The sequence below is a fragment of the Manis javanica genome, chromosome 2, assembly GCF_040802235.1.
Source record: "Manis javanica isolate MJ-LG chromosome 2, MJ_LKY, whole genome shotgun sequence".
NCBI classification, from domain to species: domain Eukaryota; kingdom Metazoa; phylum Chordata; class Mammalia; order Pholidota; family Manidae; genus Manis; species Manis javanica.
The window spans coordinates 225,932,978-225,954,153 of NC_133157.1; the positions used below are offsets into that span (position 1 = coordinate 225,932,978).

Genomic DNA, 21,176 nt, shown 5'->3' on the forward strand with positions numbered 1-21,176 from the left:
TTTGAAAATATTACACCTTTAGACTGTTTTTATTCAAGTGGATCCATAATATTTCCATGTGTTTATTTTACAGTTTGCTTTCCCCTCCTCTGGCTCCAAAGTGACTATAATTATACCACAAGGTACCTTGCTCATAAACATATAAGTGCTTTTTCTATTATTTTATATTTTATATTCATCTTCAAGTATTATCTATCTGAACGCTCAGTGGAAAACTTTCTGTATGGACTCCAGGATTCGAAATTATAGAATCTCCTGGATATAATTAAGAAATAGACTTTTTAAAAGAACATATATAAATGGAAAGAAAAACAAGACATATAGAACTGGTATTTTAAGACAGTTATCAAACAGGGACCACAAACAGAGTGGACTGATAAGGTTATCATTTCACAGAGACAATATCTGTGTTATGAAATCAGACTTACACTGATCAAACTTTATTTTACTGAGATACAATTTCAAAATTTCTGTTCAACCTTTTACATCTTGTCTTGGAACTGTAACTTCCATGTCAAGATGGCCAGGACATATTAAGGTGCTAAAAATAATACAAAGAGAAAACATAAATTAATGGGCTGACTGTGATGAAGGTCAAGTCAAACAGGACTGACACTCTCAAGAGACAATGGAAAGACAATGCAACCAGAGATCAGGCATATTTCTTTTTTGGTATCACTGATCTACAATCACATGACGAACATTATGGTTACTAGACTCTCCGCTTCACCAAGTCCCCCCCACATACTCCATTAGTCACTGTCCATCAGCGTAGTAAGTTGCTGTGAAATCACTACCTGTCCTCTCTGTGTTGCACAGCCCTCCCCGAGCACCCACACACATTATACATGCTAAACATAAGGCCGTCTGTCTTCTTCCCCGCCCTTATCCCTCCCTTCCCACCCACCCTCCCCAGTCCCTTTCCCTTTGGTAACTGTTAGTCCATTCTTGCATTTTGTGATTCTGCTGCTGTTTTGTTCCTTCAGTTTTTGCTTTGTTCTTATACTCCACAGATGAGTGAAATCATTTGATACTTGTCTTTCTCTGCCTGGCTTATTTCACTGAGCATAATACCCTCCAGCTCCATCCATGTTGTTGCAAATGGTAGGATTTGTTTTCTTCTTATGGCTGAATGATACTCCATTGTGTATATGTACCACATCTTCTTTACCCATTCATCTACTGATGGACACTTAGGTTGCTTCCATATCTTGGCTATTGTAAGTAGTGCTGCGATAAACATAGGGGTGCATCTGTCTTTTTCAAACTGGGCTGCTGCATTCTTAGGGTAAATTCCTAGAAGTGAGATTCCTGGGTCAAATGGTATTTCTATTTTGAGCATTTTGAGGAACCTCCATACTGCTTTCCACAATGGTTGAACTAATTTACATTCCCACTAGCAGTGTAGGAGGGTTCCCCTTTCTCCACATCCTCACCAACATTTGTTGTTGTTGTCTTTTGGATGGTGGCCATCCTTACTGGTGTGAGGTGATATCTCATTGTGGTTATAATTTGCATTTCTCTGATAACTAGCAACGTGGAGCATGTTTTCATGTGTCTGTTAGCCATCTGAATTTCTTCTTTGGAGAACTGTCTGTTCAGCTCCTCTGCCCATTTTTTAACTGGATTGTTCGCTTTTTGTTTGTTGAGGTGTGTGAGCTCTTTATATATTTTGGATGTCAACCCTTTATCGGCTCTGTCATTTATGAATATATTCTCCCATACTGTAGGATGCCTTTTTGTTCTATTGATGGTGTCCTTTGCTGTACGGACATAGGAAAACAGCTATATATCTACTAATGACTCACTTCAGAATCTTCTCCATAATTAGTATCCCTGTATTACCTAAGTTCTGTTTATGTATCAGCCATAGGCAAGACACAATCTTGAGGGACAGGAATATAAACTTGTTTATCACTAAACAAATAGAATAAAAGTCATAAAAATAGAGTAAAAGACTGAACAATGAAATGTAATGCATGAACCTTGACTTGATAATCTACCATTAAAAATGTATTTTACCACCACATCAACAAAAAGGACAAAAACCACATGATCATCTCCATAGATGCTGAAAAAGCATGTCAAAATTCAACATACATTCATAAAAACTCTCAACAAAATGGGTATAGAGGGCAAGTACCTCAACATAATAAAGGCCATATATGACAAACCACAGCCAACATCATACTGAACAGCGAGAAGCTGAAAGCTTTTCCTTTAATGGGGAACAAGACAAGGATGCTCACTCTCCCCACTTTTATTCAACATAGTACTGGAGGTCCTTGCATGGCAATCAGACAACACAAAGAAATAAAAGGCATGCAGACTGGCAAGGAAGAAGTCAAACTGTCCCTGTTTGCAGATGACATGAAACTGTACATAAAAAAACCCTAAAGAATCCACTCCAAAACTATTAGATTTAAAACCTGAATTCAGCAAAGTTGCAGGATACAAAATTAATACAGAGAAATCTGTTGCATTCCTATACACTAAAGATGAACTGGCAGAAAGAGAAATTAGGAAAACAATTCCATTCACAGTTGCATCAAAAAGAATAAAAAACTAGGAATAAACCTAACCAAGGAAGTGAAAGACCTATACTCTGAAAACTACAAGACACTCTTAAGAGAAATTAAAGAGGACACTAATAAATGGAAATTCATCCCATGCTCCTGGCTAGGAAGAATTAATATCATCAAAAAGGCCATCCTGCCTAAAGCAATCTGTAGGTTCAATGCAATCCTTATCAAAATACCTATAGCATTCTTCAACAAACTAGAGTAAATCATTCTAAAATTCATATGGAACCACAAAGGACCCTGAATAGCCAAAGCAATCCTGAGAAGGAAGAATAAAGCAGGGGAATTACACTCCCTGACTTCAAGCTCTACTACAAAGCCACAGTAACCAAGACAATTTGGTACTGGCACAAGAACAGACCCATAGACCAGTGGAACAGACTAGTGAGCCCTAATGTAAACCCAACCATATACGGTCAATTAATATACGATAAAGGAGCAATGGATATACAATGGGGAAATGACAGCCTCTTCAACAGCTGGTGTTGGCAAAACTGGACAACTACGTGCAAGAGAATGAAACTGGATCGTTGTCTAACCCCATACACAAAAGTAAATTCAAAATGGATCAAAGACCTGAATGTAAGCCATGAAACCATAAAACTCTTAGAAAAAAACACAGACAAAAATCTCTTGGACATAAACATGAGCAACTTCTTCATGAACATACCTCCCCGGGCAAGGGAAACAAAAGCAAAAATGAGCAAGTGGGACTGTATCAAGCTGAAAAGCTTCTGTACCGCAAAGGACACCATCAATAGAACAAAAAGGCATCCTACAGTATGGGAGAATATATTCATAAATGACAGATCCGATAAAGGGTTGACATCCAAAATATATAAAGAGCTCATGCACCTCAACAAACAAAAAGCGAACAATCCAATTAAAAAATGGGCAGAGGTCCAAAGAAGAAATTCAGATGGCCAGTAGACACATGAAAAGATGCTCCACATAGCTAGTCATCAGAGAAATGCAAATTAAAACCACAATGAGATATCACCTCACTTACTTAAGTTCTAGATTCATCAATAAATATATTCATCAATAAATATTCATCAATAGGTATTCATCAATAAATATAACACAAGGAGCATTTGCCTCCCCTAGGAAAACAGAAGTGGTAGGATGGCCACCATCCAAAAGACAAACAACAACAAATGTTGGCGAGGTTGTGGAGAAAGGGGAACCCTCCTACACTGCTGGTGGGAATGTAAATTAGTTCAACCATTGTGGAAAGCAGTATGGAGGTTCCTCAAAATGCTCAAAATAGACTTACCATTTGACCCAGGAATTCCACTTCTAGGAATTTACCCTAAGAATGCAGCAGCCCAGTTTGAAAAAGACAGATGCACCCCTATGTTTATAGCAGCACTATTTACAATAGACAAGATATGGAAGCAACCTAAGTGTCCATCAGTAGATGAATGGATAAAGAAGATGTGGTACATATACAGAATGGAATATTATTCAGCCATAAAAAGAAAACAAATCCTACCATTTGCAACAACATGGATGGAGCTGGAGGGTATTATGCTCAGTGAAATAAGCCAAGCAGAGAAAGACAAGTACCAAATGATTTCACTCATCTGTGGAGTATAAGAACAAAGGAAAAACTGAAGGAACAAAACAGCAGTAGAATCACAGAACAAGAATGGACTAACAGTTACCAAAGGGAAAGGGACTAGGGAGAATGGAAGGGTAGGGAGGGATAAGGAGGGGGAGAAGAAAGGGGGTATTACGATTAGCATGTATAATGTGGGGGGTGGGAGAAAGGGGAGGGCTCTGCAACACAGAGAAGACATTTAGTGATTCTACATTTTGCTATGCTGATGGACAGTGACTGTAATGGTGTTTGTGGGGGGGACTTGGTGTAGGGGAGAGCCTAGTAAACATAATATTCTTCATGTAATTGTAGATTAATGATAACAAAAAAAAGGAGGGGAGATTACTCCCTGATAGGATAAAATTAACTGCAAATCAACGATTAATGCATGCTTTACATATCCTTAATTTTGATCTTTTAAAGGGTGTCGGATGATCAGCTATGGAAGTACATTTTTCTGATATTTCTTTCTCTTAAAAAAAAAAAAAAGCAGTTCCTGTGTGGTGATCTCCAATAGGTGCTTCACAATGTTATAAAGGTCAAATCAAAGTGTGGGCAAAGGGTCTGTTTGTGTTTATACAGAGGATCAAAGCCTAATTTGGCTACCCAGAAAACAAATTAAGATATGATATGAAGAAGAACTTCCAACATCAGCACTCTCTGGAAGAGTCATTCCAGAAGATGATCATCAAAAAACTTCAGCAAAGATCCTGGTGCTGCTGCAGTTGTAGCTGCATCCATCCCACCGGTTCCTGGACTTGCCATTGGAATGAAGAAGGAGATATCTAAGCTGGCCTGTGCATACAGTAAAACAACAAATTTGACTGGATCTATACTGTCGGAACTCAACCAAGAATTAGGAGAAGTGCAAGTTGCAGTGCTTCAAAATCGTGCTACTATAGACTATCTGTTGTTAAAAGAACATATGGGATGTGAACAGTTTCCCATGAATGTGTTGTTTTAATTTGTCTGATTTTTCTCAAACTGTTCAAATTCAGTTAGACAATATCCATCATATTATTGATAAGTTTTCACAAATGCCTAGGGTACCTAACTGGTTTTCTTGGTTTCACTGGATATGGCTGGTAATTGTAGGTCTGCTTTTGTTATGTAGTTGTATTCCTATTATATTAATGTGTGTGCACAATTTAATTAGTAGTTTGTTAAAACCTCTACATGCTTATGTTACTCTACAAGAAGTTATATCAAAGAAATAATCAATCTTCCCATGTTTTCTTCTGTCTGCTACTTTTATAGCTTTTCTTCTTTCTTCCTAATTACAGCCCTTTAGTAGAATTCATGCCTCGTATAGAAAATTACCAAGTATCATAATTCTTCCAAGTGGCAAAGATACCTCAAGACAAATGCTGGGCATAGAAGCCACAGGGCATAAATCTGCAAAGAAGTAAAAAGCTAACCTTTTCAAACAATATGGCTTCTCTCACACTTACCAACTTTACATTTCCCTGTATGGCCCCGGGAGATGACTGGTTAGCCAGAGACGGGTAAGATTCCTCAAGGGAGGAACAACCTAAGACAGGCACAGCCGCAGGGGGGCCATCAGGTGAGAAATTGGGGATCAACAGAGGTGAGGCTTAGAACCTCACCCCCCCTGTTTTGAGAGAAATCTTCTGCATCCGTGGAGGTTTTGTTGCCCTGGTCTAGCTTGGATTAGCACATAGTCTACAGGCACACACCTGATCATCTACATTTGCCCTCTTACAGCACTAAACTATGTTTTCTACCTTTATCTTGCATCTACCTACCACTTCAGCATTTCATTAAAAAATAAATAAATAAATAAATAAATAAGGGAGAAATGTGGGATTCACATATAAATCAAGTATAAAAATCAAATGAAATCATATCTGACTTGATTGTTTATAGCTCATGATGCGTGATCAAAACCGAAAGTTTCTGTGATGAATGCCCTTGCACTGTTCACCATGTAAGAACTTATTCACTATGTAAGAATTTGTTCACCATGTAAGAACTTGTTCATTATGCTTCAGAAGATTGGAGACTGACGAGAATTAGGCTTGGGGTGGATTAATGATTGTGCATTGAGTCCCCTATATAGAATTTTATTGTTGTTAACAACCATTTGATCAATAAATATGAGAGATACCCTCTCAAAAGAAAAGATGCTCCACATAGCAAGTCATCAGAGAAACACAAATTAAAACCACGAGATATCACCTCACTTAAGTTCTAGATTCATCAATAAATATATTCATCAATAGATATTCATCAATAAATATAACACAAGGAGCATTTGCCTCCCCTAGGAAAACAGAAGTGGTAGTCAGGATGGCCACCATCCAAAAGACAAACAACAACAAATGTTGGCGAGGTTGTGGAGAAAGGGGAACCCTCCTACACTGCTGGTGGGAATGTAAATTAGTTCAACCATTGTGGAAAGCGGTATGGAGGTTCCTCAGAAAGCTCAAAATAAAAATACCATTTGACCCAGGAATCCCACTTCCAGGAATTTACCCTAAGAATGCAGCACTCCAGTTTGAAAAAGACAGATGCACCCCTGTGTTTATCACAGCACTATTTACAATAGCCAAGAAATGGTAGCAACCTAAGTGTCCATCAGTAGATGAATGGATAAAGAAGATGTGGTACATATACACAATGGAATATTATTCAGCCATAAGAAGAAAACAAATCCTACCATTTTCAGCAACATGGATGGAGCTAGAGGGTATTATGCTCAGTGAAATAAGCCAAGCAGAGGACAAGTACCAAATGATTTCACTCATCTGTGGAGTATAAGAACAAAGAAAAACTGAAGGAACAAAACAGCAGCAGAATCACAGAACCCAAGAATGGACTAACAGTTACCAAAGGGAAAGGGACTGGGGAGGAGGGGTGGGAAGGGAGGGAGAAAGGGAGGGAGAAAGGGGGCCTTACGATTAGCATGTATAATGTGGGGTGGGCAGGGGGAGGGCTGTGCAACACAGAGAAGACAGGTAGTGATTTTACAGCATCTTACTACATTGACGCACAGTGATTAATGGGGTATGTGAGGGGGGCATGGTGAAGGGGGGAGTCTAGTAAACATAATGTTCCTCATGTAACTGTAGATTAATATACCAAAATAAAAATAAAATTTTTCACACTAAGTTTTTCATAAGTTGGAATGACAGAATTCTTTGGTTTACAAAGTTTTTTCACTCTGAAGATGACATTTAAAAAGCAACAAAACTGTATTAGTGCTATATTTTAACATAAACTTTTTTTCAGGAAAGCTCCAAAATACCCTTAATACTATTGCCATGTGATCTCTAACTGGTTTAAATCATCTTTATATCAATTTATCTGGTTTTTATCTTGGTACCTGAGGATTTTCCCACAAATTTATAAAATATTCCTTGTGACTGGAAAGAATGCAACCATTCTATAGTTTTAATCATACTTTCTATGATGTTATTGTATTGATTTAATAAATGAGCCCTAAATTAGCAAAGATTCATGCCAACATTTTTATACACTGCTGAATATCCTCAGTAGAGATACTGAGCAAAATAAAAAGAAGACTTACATAAGAGCACCCCCTTTAACTCCCCAACTCCAAGCATGGGACTGAATCTAGAATAATAAATCTATAACAAATGAATAATCTAGAACTTATTCTAAGCAAATAAGAATGTGAACAATGTCTTGAGATACTAGCATGATCATCACAGTGCTAATTTTAATAGCAAAAGCTTGGAAACATTTAAAGCTCAATATAAATAGTTAGATCAAGTGTAATATCACACAGAAGGACATCCCAGAGCCATTACAATTCTGCACCCAATTCCACTAAGTGGAGTTTTCCCTCACACCAAGAAGCTATTCTGACACCAGCTGGGTATCTACAATTCAATTCTGCACTACCTACCTGGAGACAGCATCAGATCCCACAAACCACAGGCTCAGATCTACAGCAACGTCCCTTCCCCTATCACTGCTCCCAACCCGAGTCACCAGTCACAGGCTGTTAGCTGTGCTTCTGACTGGCCAGCTACAGGTTGGGGGTCCCAGCGACCTTCTTGGGTTTGGTTAATTTGCTAGAGCACTTAGTTCACAGAACCCAGAGGAACGTTTTACTTGATCAATAACTGGTTTAAAATGATTTTAAAATGATATAACTCAGGAACAACCAGATGGAGGCAATGCAAAGAGCAAAGTACAGGGTAGGGATGAGGGGGTTCCATGCCCTCTTCTGAGTGCACCACTCTCACCGAATTCCACATGTCCACCGACCTGGAAGCTCTCCAAACTCCATCTTTGTGGGGTTTTAATGGAGGCCTCACTTCATAGGTGTGCTTGATCAAATCACTGGACATTCGTGACTGATGCAACTTCCAGCCCCTCTTCCCTCCAGAGGTGGGGGTGGGGTGGGCGGATGAAACTGAAAGTTCCAACCCTGTGACCCCACACGGCTGCTGCTTTGGGCAACCGGCCCTCATCTTTCCGTATGTTCAGAAAGTCACCTCATCAACAGAACAAGAGACAACTACTGCTTTCATGACTATGAAATTCTAAGAAATGGGAACTACCAAATATATATTTATTATAAATCACAATATCACAGTCATTAAAACCCATATTGAGTAACTGTGAGAAAACAGCAGAGAAAGAGCCAAAGTGAGGAACGTTCTACAAATGAGCATGTACTCTACACAATTTTTCAAATAAACGATCAGCTCCCCCACCACCCTGCAAAAAAAAAGGCTGAAGAATTTTTTCAGATTAAATTATCAATGTAATGTGTGAACCTGCATTCATATGAACCTGGGGTGAGGGGTGGGGCAATTCGCTACAGAGGCTATTATTGGAAAAAATGCTGAAATTTGAATGACAGTGAATTGTACAATAGTTTCAGATTCATGTTAAATTTCCTGATTTTAATGTTATGTTAAAGAGAACATGTATGTAAATTAGGTAGAGAGATTTTTTCCTTATTCTTGGGAAATACACAATGGGATATTTAGGGATAAAGGAGTATTGCATCTACAATTTAATCCCAAATGGTTTAAAAAAAAGTGCCTATGTAAAGGGAATGAGCAAATGGGACAAAATGGAGTATGGAAGAGTGTTCTCTACTATTCTTACAACTATAAAGTCTGAAATTATAACAAAATTTAAATTACTCCCCCAAAGGTGGTTATAGAACAGTATGTTCAGAATGAGCACTTATTTGTAAGACAGCAAAATTAAGAACTAAACTTTGGTCAGTCAAATTTGATAAAAATTAAGTTAGTAATATATTACACTATTTTTTGGTAAGTCTTGGTCAAGGGAAGATATCTCACCTTTTGGAAGTTTACCTCCAAGCACAGTAAATTTTTGAGGGTTTTTCAAGAATTCAACAACTTCCTGTAGTTCTTGTTTAGCTTCCTCCACCTAAAGTTACACAATTTATTTTTCAAATATTTTTCAAATAATGATTAGATTATCAAGATAGCCTCTTTGGAAATCATCAATTTAAGTGGATATTAATGTGGCTCTTCATTCAGTGAAAGAAGTATACAAAAAGGCTCCCTTATAAATAAATACACACACACAGAGGTTTCTCCTGACACTTTTTGCCAGTTATACAAAGTCTCCGTACATATCGAACAAAAACCATTTTTAATCTCTTCCATTGTCAATACTTCCTCCAGTTAACTAGGACTGTTATGTTGAAAATTCTAGTTAAATGTGCCAGTGGTATTTAACATAAGCAAAAATAATCACCTAGAAAGTTTCAAATCCAGGATTTGTTTGGACCTGGTGATAAGCTTCAAGGACAAATTATGTGGACTTACTATATATTTAAGGATAAGGAGGTCTGTGTTTAAGTTGTAACATGAATTTGTGATTATGATATTATATTTATTATAAGAAATGACTACAAAATTATACATGATTTAGTTCCTAACAAATGACAAAGGGCAGTGACTAAAACCAAACTATACTTTACTGAATGTCATTTTGTAAATAGCTGTGTCAAAGAAGTTTAGAAGCTATAATCCCAACACTATAATATAAAATCTTGCAAAATTGATTCTTACTTTCTCCCTGCAATGTACATAATTACTAAATATACTTTATTTTGGTATGAGGTCATGTCTGAGTAAAAGCTGAAGACATGCTGATAGTAAACATTAGAAGACATAACAAGGTAGATCACCAAGTTTAGTTAATATGGGTTAAGTGTTGTAATTGCCATAAAATCTAAATTTACATGGACCAAAGTAGTTCAGTAGATTTGCCATGATAGTTGTGCCACAGGTAGTGTCTATGATCAGCTGGACCAAGTCTTAAAAGAGTCTGTATAGCAATGTCTTCCTTGCCCAGAATTTCTAGTTATTTATATATAGCTTCTATAAAAATATTAATAAGGGTTTTTACAACTTCATTCATTGCCTTGATCCCTTAGCCCTATTTTCCTCCACAGATTTTATATAAATTCCTCAACTGGGAATTCTCTTGCCACAGAGGTCTGGGAGAGAAAATAATTTGAGTAGATGATGTTCAATCTGTTTTCCTTTTCTCCTGCAATTTAAGGTTATCCATTACTTTGACTAAATATTTTGGTCTTCTTTTAGTATATGGATACCTCTGAATATTTAAACAAACTATTGCAATAATGCAGCCAAATCTTTTTTTAAACATAAATTTTAAAGAAGCTTAACATTCACATAAAAATGCAAAACTCATAAATGGATACCTCAATAACTTTCACAGAGTGAACTCCAAGTACGTTATCAGCACCCAGCTCTAGAAACAGAACATTACCAGAACCTTCCCAGTTCTTCCTTCTAGTTCCCATCTCTTCCCACCCCAAGGATAATCACTGCTGTAACACCACATTTAAACAGTTTGGACTGTTTATGAATTTTATATAAATGCAATACATGTAGTGTGTATGGCTTCTTTCACCCAATGTGATGTTGGTCAGATCTACCCATGTTGTTATTCTCCCTCACTGCATAGGATTTTAGTCTACGGCTGCCACAATACTGTATGTTTATTCTACGTTAGGTAGACATTGGATTGTTTCTAGTTTTGGCTTAAACAGTGCTGTTGTCAATATTCCTGTGTATGTCTCTAGGTAAGCTCATGCATAAATTAAATAATTTATACTGGACCTACGAGTAGACACGGTTTGCTTTTAACCATTCATTTTACAAACATTTCAGTTAAGTTTCAATAATTTTATCACAGTAACTTCCGAAGACTGCTCCAAGCCTAACAAAAACCCTGCGTACCCTTTAAGCTACCGTGTATTTCCTGGAATTATTTCTGTGAAACTTTCTAGAAATCTAACAGTGGCATGAGTTTATTTCCTAATCTATGTCCCTGAAATCTGCTCTATCCATAGCCTTTCTCTTCTCAGTAAATGACAACTTCATTCTTCCAATTGTTCGGGCTAAAACTCTTGTCACTCTTGCCACCTGTTTCTTTCTCATGCCCTACATTCTCTTCTGTCAGGAAACCTTGTTCGGTTTACCTTCAAAATATGTATTAACAATCTAACCAACCACTTCTCATGAACTCTGCTGCTCTCCTGTCAGCCTGAGCCACCACCTCTTGCCTGGACTGCAGTTATGGCCTATTTTCAACCTTTGTCCCTTCTTCAAGATTATCAACACAGCAGCCACAGTTCCCATTAAAATTTTATGTCTTGCCTCTGCTCAGAATCCTTCAATGGGCACCGCTTGACCAGAGGAAAAGCCGAAGTCTTAAAATGGCTTGTAAGACACTATGAATCGGGTCCCGTGCACCGCCCTGACCTCATCTCCCACGACTTCTGCTCACCTGCCTCGTTCACTCCATCCACACAGAGGCGGCCTTTCCACCGCTCAGCGGGCAGGCCGGGCACGTCAGCTCTGCAGGGCCTTTGCTGTCGCTTCTCCTCTGGTCGGGCATGCTCTCTCCTCACACATGCACGGCTCGCCCCACCTTCAACTCTTCACTCAAATGTCACCTTCTCAACCACACTGAACACCTCATTTCAAGTTGTGACCTTTCTAACAAAACTCCCAATCCTCCTCACCCTGCTCTATATTTTTCCCATAACATTTTACGATTTTTGAACATTCTCTATTATTTCCATATATACCATACTATCCAATTTCTATTACAGTTAAAACATGAGGGCAGAGATTTGTTTTATTCTACCCAGTATGTAAAACAGAGCCTGACACTTTGTAGACCCTATTAAATATTTATTAAAGAAATGGTTCAGCTAACTGGGTATAAACTGGCATTCATCCGTTCTATTCTTTCAATACAGTTGGGTTAGTTACCAGAGGACAAAGATCAATTAAGAGGAACAGGCGAAGAGAAGTACCATTTACAGTGCATCAATTGTGTGCCAAGCACATACATTATCTGTAAGAATCTGGAGTAACTTGTTCAAGCCAATGCCTCAAAATCAAATTTAAAAATCTTAGTCCACTGACTATGAAGTCCACATTCATTCCATTACACCTGGCTGCTTTCAAACTGACACGAAGCCCTGTCATGAAACAAGACTTATCTTCTGCTACTTCATTTACCCAGAGTATTAAAGTTTCAAATATTTTTGGACGCCATTTTACCTAAGTGCAAAATACTCCTTAATGTAAAGGAAATACACACACTCGTTTTCCTTGACTCACTCTACACTAGCTCCAGTCACCAAACGTGCTTTAGTTTTTCCCCTAATCAAGCACTTCAGACGCCAGCAGGACGTCCTGCAGTTCAATTCGGTTCTGACACGATCCCCCTGGAAGAGAGAATCAGATCCTATCAGCGAAGGGTTAAGGGCTCAGTCCTACAAGACTATCCCCCACCTCAGATGCCAATCACGAGCCTGTGTTATCTCTGTTCCTGACCAACTGGCTATAAGCTGGAGGTTCCCACGACACCTCCTATGTTCCATTAATTTGATGGAGTGGCTCACAGAACTCCTGGACTACTGGTTTACTATGAAAGGATGTTCCTGAGGAGTAGCCAGTGGAGGAGATTCGCAAGGCCAGGTATGTGGCAAGAGGAAGGACTTCCACTGCATCTCTGGGCGTGCTCCTCTCTTCACACCACCATGTGCTCGGGAACCTGGAGACTCCCCAACCAGTGGGATTTTTATGGGAGATTCTTTGTGTGGGAATGACTGATTATTAACCCCATTTCCAGCCCCTCCCGGCTCTCCGGAGAACAGGAGTGGGGCCGAAAGTTCCAAACTTCTAACCATGACTTGGTCTTTCTGGTAGTGACTAGCCCCCACCCAGGAGCCCACCAAGAGTCACACCCATTAGAACAAGGAAATTCCAAAGGACTCAGAAACCCTGTGTCAGGAATCAGGGTCAAAGACCAAACAGTAAAACAAAAGATGCTCCTAGTGCTCTTATCACTTGGGAAATTGCAAGAGTTTTAGGAGCTCTGTGCCAGGAACTGGGGGCAGAGACCAATAAATATTTGGTTTTCTATTATTTCACACCTTTGGAATCAAATATTGACCATACACAATTAGATAATGTTTGATGAGGGCAGGGGAAACTTTCTAACTTACTACTTTAATGTGTTCAAAGGTGACATTTTTCATCTGGACAGGATCTACTGCAGAATCAAGCCCCGTCGTTGTCTGGAAACACAATAATTGGAAGAAAAGAAATGCTTACAAATTTGACAGATTCAAATTTACCCTAAGAATGCAGCAGCCCAGTTTGAAAAAGACAGATGCACCCCTATGTTTATTGCAGCACTATTTACAATAGCCAAGAAATGGAAGCAACCTAAGTGTCCTTCAGTAGAAGAATGGATAAAGATGTGGTACATATACACAATGGAATTATTATTCAGCCATAAAAAAACAAATCCTACCATTTGCAACAACATGGATGGAGCTAGAGGGTATTATGCTCAGTGAAATAAGCCAGGAGGAGAGACACAAGTACCAAATGATTTAACTCATATGTGGAGTATAAGAACAAAGAAAAACTGAAGGAACAAACAGCAGCACAATCACAGAACCCAAGAATGGACTAACAGTTACCAAAGGGAAAGGGACTGGGGAGGATGGGTGGGAAGGGATAGATAAAGCCAGGGGTAAAAGCAAGGGGGCCTTACGATTAGCATGTATAATGTGGGGGGGCATGGGGAGGGCTGTGCAACACAGAGAAGACACGTAGTGATTCTACACCATCTTACTACGCTGATGGACAGTGAGTGTAATGGGGTGTGTGGGGGGGACTTGGTGAAGGGGGGAGCCTAGTAAACATAATGTTCTTCATGTAATTGTAGATTAACAATACCAAAATAAAAAATAAATAAAAAATAAAAAAATTTGACAGATTCATAAAATTCCAACCACCTTATTTTTCAGATGCAAGAAAACCCCCCAAAAAAGAGATACCTAAGTTCACATACATTAAATCAGAGTAAGGAGTAGAAACTAGAGCTTCTGGGCTTCTAGGACCATGTTCAAGGAATAAATGATTCACATTAAAAAGACATCTTTGTACTTCTCAATTAAAATTAAGAACTATTTGCTTCTTCTCCTTATAATAGCTAGTAATAGAAATTTAAGCCAATGGTTCTCAAATTCCATGGTGCATAAAAATCACTATAGCAATATGTCTATGCAGGTTCAAAAGGCCAACACCAAAAAGAAGGCCAACACCCTGGAAAGCTTCTCTTTTGTAGATTTAGGGAAGGGCCCAGAAGAGACTTCTTTATCAATCACTCTGAATTATACTGACACAATTGGTTAGACATCTACACTATGAAATATATTATCTTAAATGGAGCATAAAAACTGGCACTGGCATTAAAAAAAAGGGAGGGATGAACCTTAACATGTTATTTCACTTATTATGTAGCCTTCTTCCTCTAACAACTGTTTTTAGTTGCCCTCAGATGACATCAATAATAACATCATTAAGAATAAGAAAGACAGTAAACAAACAACAACAAATGTTGGTGAGGATGTGGAGAAAGGGGAACCCTCCTACACTGCTGGTGAGAATGTAAATTAGTTCAACCATTGTGGAAAGCAGTACGGAGGTTCCTCAAAAAACTAAAAACAGAAATGCCATTTGACCCAGGAATTCCACTTCTAGGAATTTACCCTAAGAATGCAGCAGCCCAGTTTGAAAAAGACAGATGCACGCCTATGTTTATCGCTGCACTATTTACAATAGCCAAGAAATGGAAGCAACCTAAGTGTCCATCAGTAGATGAATGGATAAAGAAGATGTGGTACATATACACAATGGAATATTATTCAGCCATAAGAAACAAATCCTACCATTTGCAACTACATGGACAGAGCTAGAGGGTATTATGCTCAGTTAAATAAGCCAGGCGGAGAAAGACAAGTATCAAATGATTTCACTCATATGTGGAGTATAAGAACAAAAAAAAAAAACTGAAGGAATAAAACAGCAGCAGAATCACAGAACCCAAGAATGAACTAACAGTTACCAATGGGAAAGGGACTGGGGAGGATGGGTGGGAAGGGAGGGATAAGGGGGAAAAGGGGGCATTTCGATTAGCACACATAATGTAGGGGTTGGAGGTATGGGGAAGGCAGTACAACACAGAGAAGACAAGTAGTGACTCTATAGCATCATACGACAGTGATGGTAATGGGGTATGTGGTGGGGACTTAATAATAGGGGGAGTCTAGTAACCATAATGTTGTTCAAATAATTGTACATTAACAATACCAAGATAAAAAAAATTTCTTTAATGATAATGCAGAATATGGAAGACAGAACTAGGAACTGGGAAAAAAATAAAGAGAACTCCACAATGCAAAGTTAAGAGCTATATGAAATCAAACTGCAAACTCTGAAGAAATGCTTGCAACATGATAAGAAGCTAATTTCCTTTCACGTGAAGAGTGCCTGCAGATAACTAAGACCAGCAACCAAATAGAAAAATTGTCAAAGATTATGATTAGACTCTTCACCGAAAAGTAAATTCAAAAGACTTTTAAAATGTCTGAAAATTAATATTAAAACCCAGACTACGGAATATAACTATTCATTTGACAAAGGTAAAAAAGTATGACTACACATTGGCAAGGATAAATGAAAACAGGTTCCTCGTATGTTCTAAAAGGGAAGCATAAATTAACCTTCACTAGAAGGCACGCTGGTAAAATCTATCAAAATCTCAAAGGCACATAGACTTTAACCCACCAATTCCACTTCTAAGGATTTATCCTATAGACATGCTTTCATGTGTATGCAGAGTACAGACATGTATGGACAACTACATTATTGTTTGTGATGGGAAAAGGTGGGAAACAATCTAGATGTCCATCAATAAGAGACTTGCTATGATGTATGTATACTGCAGATGAAAACAGTGAGACAGAGTATGAGGCACGGATATGTTTGTATAAGGTATGCTAGTCAGTAAAAAAAAAAAGGAAAGGACAGTAGTATTGGGAGGAAAATTAGGAAGTCAGCAACCAGGGGAGGAAAAAAACCTTAATAATCATTGTATACTCTTGTGTTGTAGTGTTTTCCCTTATGCGCATATAACTGGTATGCTTATGGGTTAAAAATCCAGCCAAAAATAACTCATTTCAAAATATACAAACTAGCTGTTAATAAAAAAAAAAAACAGCAGGAGACTCAACAAACTCCAAGAAGGGACTAGCAGTTATCAAAGGGGAGTGGTGGGGGAGGGCAGGTGGGGAGAAGGGGATTGAGCGATATTGTGATTAGTACACATGCTGTGGGGGGGGGATCGTGGGGAAGACAGTGTAGCACAGAGAAGACAACTGTGGCACCTCACTACCCTGACGGGCAGCCACTGCAATAGGGTGTGCGGAGGGACTCGATGATATGGGTGAATGTAGTAACCACATTGTTTTTCATGTGAAACCTTAGTAAGAGTGTATATCAATAATACCTTAATTAAAAAATTGTAATACTAAAAAAATGCATGCACGTCCTCTGATACACATGAGAGCCCAGTTAAGACTGTCTACAAGATACCTTCACCATCTCCACTGTTACAACATACCAGTAACTCTCCAATTCTCTTACAATCAGGTCTTCTTGATATAAAGCTCTTGAAGTTCAATTTCAAAAGGTTTCATACTGCATTCAACATGCCAGGTCAGACTTCTTTTTCAAACCGCTGGTAGGACACCTCCAGACATTGTCATCTTGGTAAATAACGCTTTCATGCATCCAGCTACTTAAACCAGAAACACCTCTTTCCATTAGCCCTCTTCCCATGAAATTCTATTCTTCTTTCAAAATACATCTCACTCCCTATTCCATAGTCACCCCACCAGCGACCCCTTTCCAGCAATACTGCAATGCACCCCCACACATCTCCCTTAATGGGAGACGCTTCTACTCCTGCTCCTCCACACTGTCCGGGTAGCAAGAAGCCACAGGGACGCAGTGAAAATGTCACATTGAAAATTATGTCATGCCTGGCCCGCCGCCCGCCGCCCGCCCGCCCCCTGGGGGTGGCTGCTTACCGGGAGCTGCCGCTGCGAGGGCGCCGGGTCCCAGGCGGGGCGGGGCCTGGGGCCGGCGGGAGGAGGCCGCGGGCGGCCGCTGATGGAAGGCGCCGGCCGGCGACGGGGACGCGGGGAGCGAAAGGCAGCACGGCGGGCACGGGAAGCGGGCGGCGCCGGCCGGCGGGACGCGCGTGCGCGCGGCGCCGGCTGCGGGCGGACCCCGCCCCCCTCGGGCACTGCCCCCTCCCCCCGAACGACCGCACGTGCGCCCCGATCCCACACTCCCCTTTCTGGGCAGCATCCGTGTAAAATAAAAAGACGTAAGAAAACTGCAAAAGGAAACCGAGGAGGGGTTTAGCGAGATGATAAAGAATTAAGGGGCAGGTGCTGTGGGAGCAAAAGTGAGAATAACTTTTCGGATTGCATGTAGGGGAATGTTCAGTAATAATCTTCAGAACTGCCCTCGAGTAAATGAAATTAGGCATGGAAAGGTGATCTTGAGAAATTGCATTTCTGGTAATTAAATAATCTTTCCTAAAATTCTTAGAGAAATACCAATAAAGATGGAAAGCCCTTTTTATTTACTCATATTGGATATTATAGTAAATGCAGTAAGACAAGAAAAGGAAATGAAGGATATACATATTAGATATGAAAAAATAGAACTACCTCTACTCACAGTTGACATGGCTATATAAGAATTCCTAAAAGTCATCAATAACAACAATAAAATATTCTGGAACAAATAAGTGACTATAATAAAGGTATAAGGTTCTAGTTCCGTGCAAAAGTCTATTACTTTCCTACAGCATCAACGAAGAATTAGAATTTGAATTTAGAAAACAATAGCATCTCCAATAGCACTCCAAAAGTGAAACGAAATGTAATAGATAATCTAATGAACTACAAACAGGATCTCTATGCAAACATATCCAAAACTATTTTTAAAAATAGGAAAATCTAAATAGAGATACCTTGTATTCATGGACTGAAAGAACTCAAGATTGTGAAGATGTCAATATATCCCCACATAATTTAATGCAAATGCAGTCAAAACCCAGCCAGTTTGGCAGGTCTATCATCTGTACCGTCACTCCACATCCCACAGCAACAGTTTGCACAGATCATCATGAGAATGTGGGGGTGCAATTGTGCTAATATTTACGTACATATTTGTATCTAACTGGGTAAATAACTGGATAATGTTATGACTGGAAAGAGGTTCCAGTAAGGTACAAATTGTTCTGGCCACAAATTTGAACTTTGTAAGAGAATTCTAAAGGGTCTGGTTGTGTTTGCCGGGTCATGGGGAATAGAAGAGAAACTGATGAAAAGGAACCCCAGGGGCTCTCCAGCATCATGGACAGCCTGGAGTCTCTCACGGCAAATCCAGCATTCTGCAATGACCCCCTAAGAGTGGCAAGGGAGATGCAGAGGAGGACATTAGCTTTCCAGGCCAATGCCAGAATAAAGGAAAGAAAGAAAAAACAAAGCTGTCTTGAGAAAGAACAAAAAAGCTGGAGGTATCAAACTCCCTGATTTCAAACTGGACTATAAAAATACAGTGATCAAAACAGTATGGTATCGGAACAGGAACAGATATATATGTCAGGGGAAGAGAATGGAGAGCCCAGAAATAAGCCCATTTGTAAATGGTCGATTAATATTATCACAAAGGAAGAAAAAACATACAATGGGGGAATGACAGTCTCTTCAATAAATGGTGTTGGAAAAACTGGACAGCTACATACATAAAAGTGAAACTTGATCAAAAAAAATTATGATACTCCATGATTAAAAGCATTCGATGGTTCCCAACACACTTAAAGTGTAATCCAAAGTCCCTTATTACAACTCCCTGTGTGATCTGCGTCAAGGCTTCTCTCCAGTCTCATGTCTGTCATTGAGCCATTTAATTACCATGCTGTAGCCATGCTGTAGGGCTTATTTCTCTGCTCCCTCAATCTGTTAAGCTCTTCCCTATCTCAGATATCCTTACATCTGTTAGGCAGGAAAATAGATATGAGTGGGGTGCAAAGAGAAAAAGGCCAGAAAGTCAACTAAAAAGACCCAAACTTAATCAATTAAAGCCCAAAAAGCCAGGAGCAAGTTGGCCTGGAATGTCTGACTATTCCCCCGTTAGAGGGTCCCTCAGCATAGCCCATGTCCTTGCTCTGTTATTCACGCAGGCCCAGCCGTGAACAACATAGTAAAAGGCAGGAAGGATTCCATCTTAAAGATTGTATTTTAATATCCAGGAAGTTAAAAATGTAAGATTCTTAACTTACTCTTTAGCAAACAGACAATAACTCAGCCCACCTTGGGGGCTGGGCAGGCAGCCTGTTTGATCTGCTCCCAGACCAAGATGCCGGTATGCCAGGGAGAAATCATGAAGTTCCTTGTGTTAATTCTAGGTATTCAAAAAACCACTTAACAAGTCTGCACCCCCCGTGCTTAGTCATATTCCTAAAGAATCCTTAAAAAGGGGGAACCCCCAGCCTTCCAGGGTGCTCCTCTCTCTGAGGTCACCCACACTTTCTAAGTGTATAACCTTTTAATCTTAAACTTTCTGTCTCCAACCTTTCAGGGTGCCTCTCCTTGCTGAGGTGGCCTGTACTCTTTCTCTCTTTAAGTAACTTTAAATAAAACTTTTACTCTGCTTCACTACTGTGTCTCTGCCCTTCAATTCTTTGTTGCAGAGGGGTCAAGGGTCGAGGAAAATACACAACGCTCCCCCAACACATCTGCCTGGGATACCTGCTCACTTCTATTCACTCTTCATCTGGCTACTGCATACCTTTTGCTTCATATCATCACTAAGATTCTACATTTGCTCTGTTCACTTGGCACATTGCTCAGGTGCAATAAATAACAATCACCTCAAATAAAAACAGAGATCAAGCAATACATGGAGACAAACGACAACAATAATTCAATACCGGAAAATCTGTGGGACACAGTGAAGGCCGTGCAAAGAGGGAAATATATTGCAATACAGCCTACCTCAGGAAAGAAGAACAATCCCAAATGAACAGTCTAAATTCACAATTAATGAAACTACAAAAGGAAGAACAAATGAGACCCAAAGTCAGTAGAAGAAGGGACATAATAAAGATTAAAGCAGAAATAAATAAAATTGAAAAGAATGAAACAATAGAAAGAATCAATGAAAGCAGGAGCTGGTTCTTTGAGAAAATAAAATAGATAAACCTCTAGCCAGGCTTATCAAGAAAAAAAGAGAGTCTACACACATAAACAGAATCAGAAATGAGAAAGGAAAAATCACTATGGACACCACAGAAATACAATGAATTATGTGGTAACAAACTGGATAACCTACAGGAAATGGACAACTTTCTAGAAAAATACAACCTTCCAAGGCTAACCAAGGAAGAAACAGAAAATCTAAACAGACCAATTACCAGCAACGAAATTGAACTGGTAATCAAAAAACTACCTAAGAACAAAATCCCTGAACCAGATGGCTTCACCGCTGAATTTTATCAAAACATTTAGTGAAGACCTAATACCCATC

General features: G+C 39.3%; 1 long non-coding RNA gene across 2 annotated transcripts in view; it reads right to left on the reverse strand.

The window, feature by feature from the left end:
• The window catches only part of LOC108396323 (uncharacterized), a 43,252-nt gene extending 25,464 nt beyond the window's left edge, over nt 1-17,788 (reverse strand). Inside the window, exons 1-6 of one of the 2 annotated variants that reach the window (XR_012128626.1) lie at nt 17,660-17,788; nt 17,191-17,367; nt 13,721-13,792; nt 11,986-12,937; nt 9,495-9,585; nt 429-541 (exon numbers count right to left, since the gene is read on the reverse strand). This is a non-coding gene — a long non-coding RNA (uncharacterized lncRNA). Of the gene's footprint in view, nt 1-428; nt 542-6,865; nt 6,928-9,494; nt 9,586-11,985; nt 12,938-13,720; nt 13,793-17,190; nt 17,368-17,659 lie in introns of those variants that run through there. The other variant, XR_012128627.1, reaches the window with a different exon arrangement.
• Between the last annotated feature and the right edge of the window lie 3,388 nt (nt 17,789-21,176).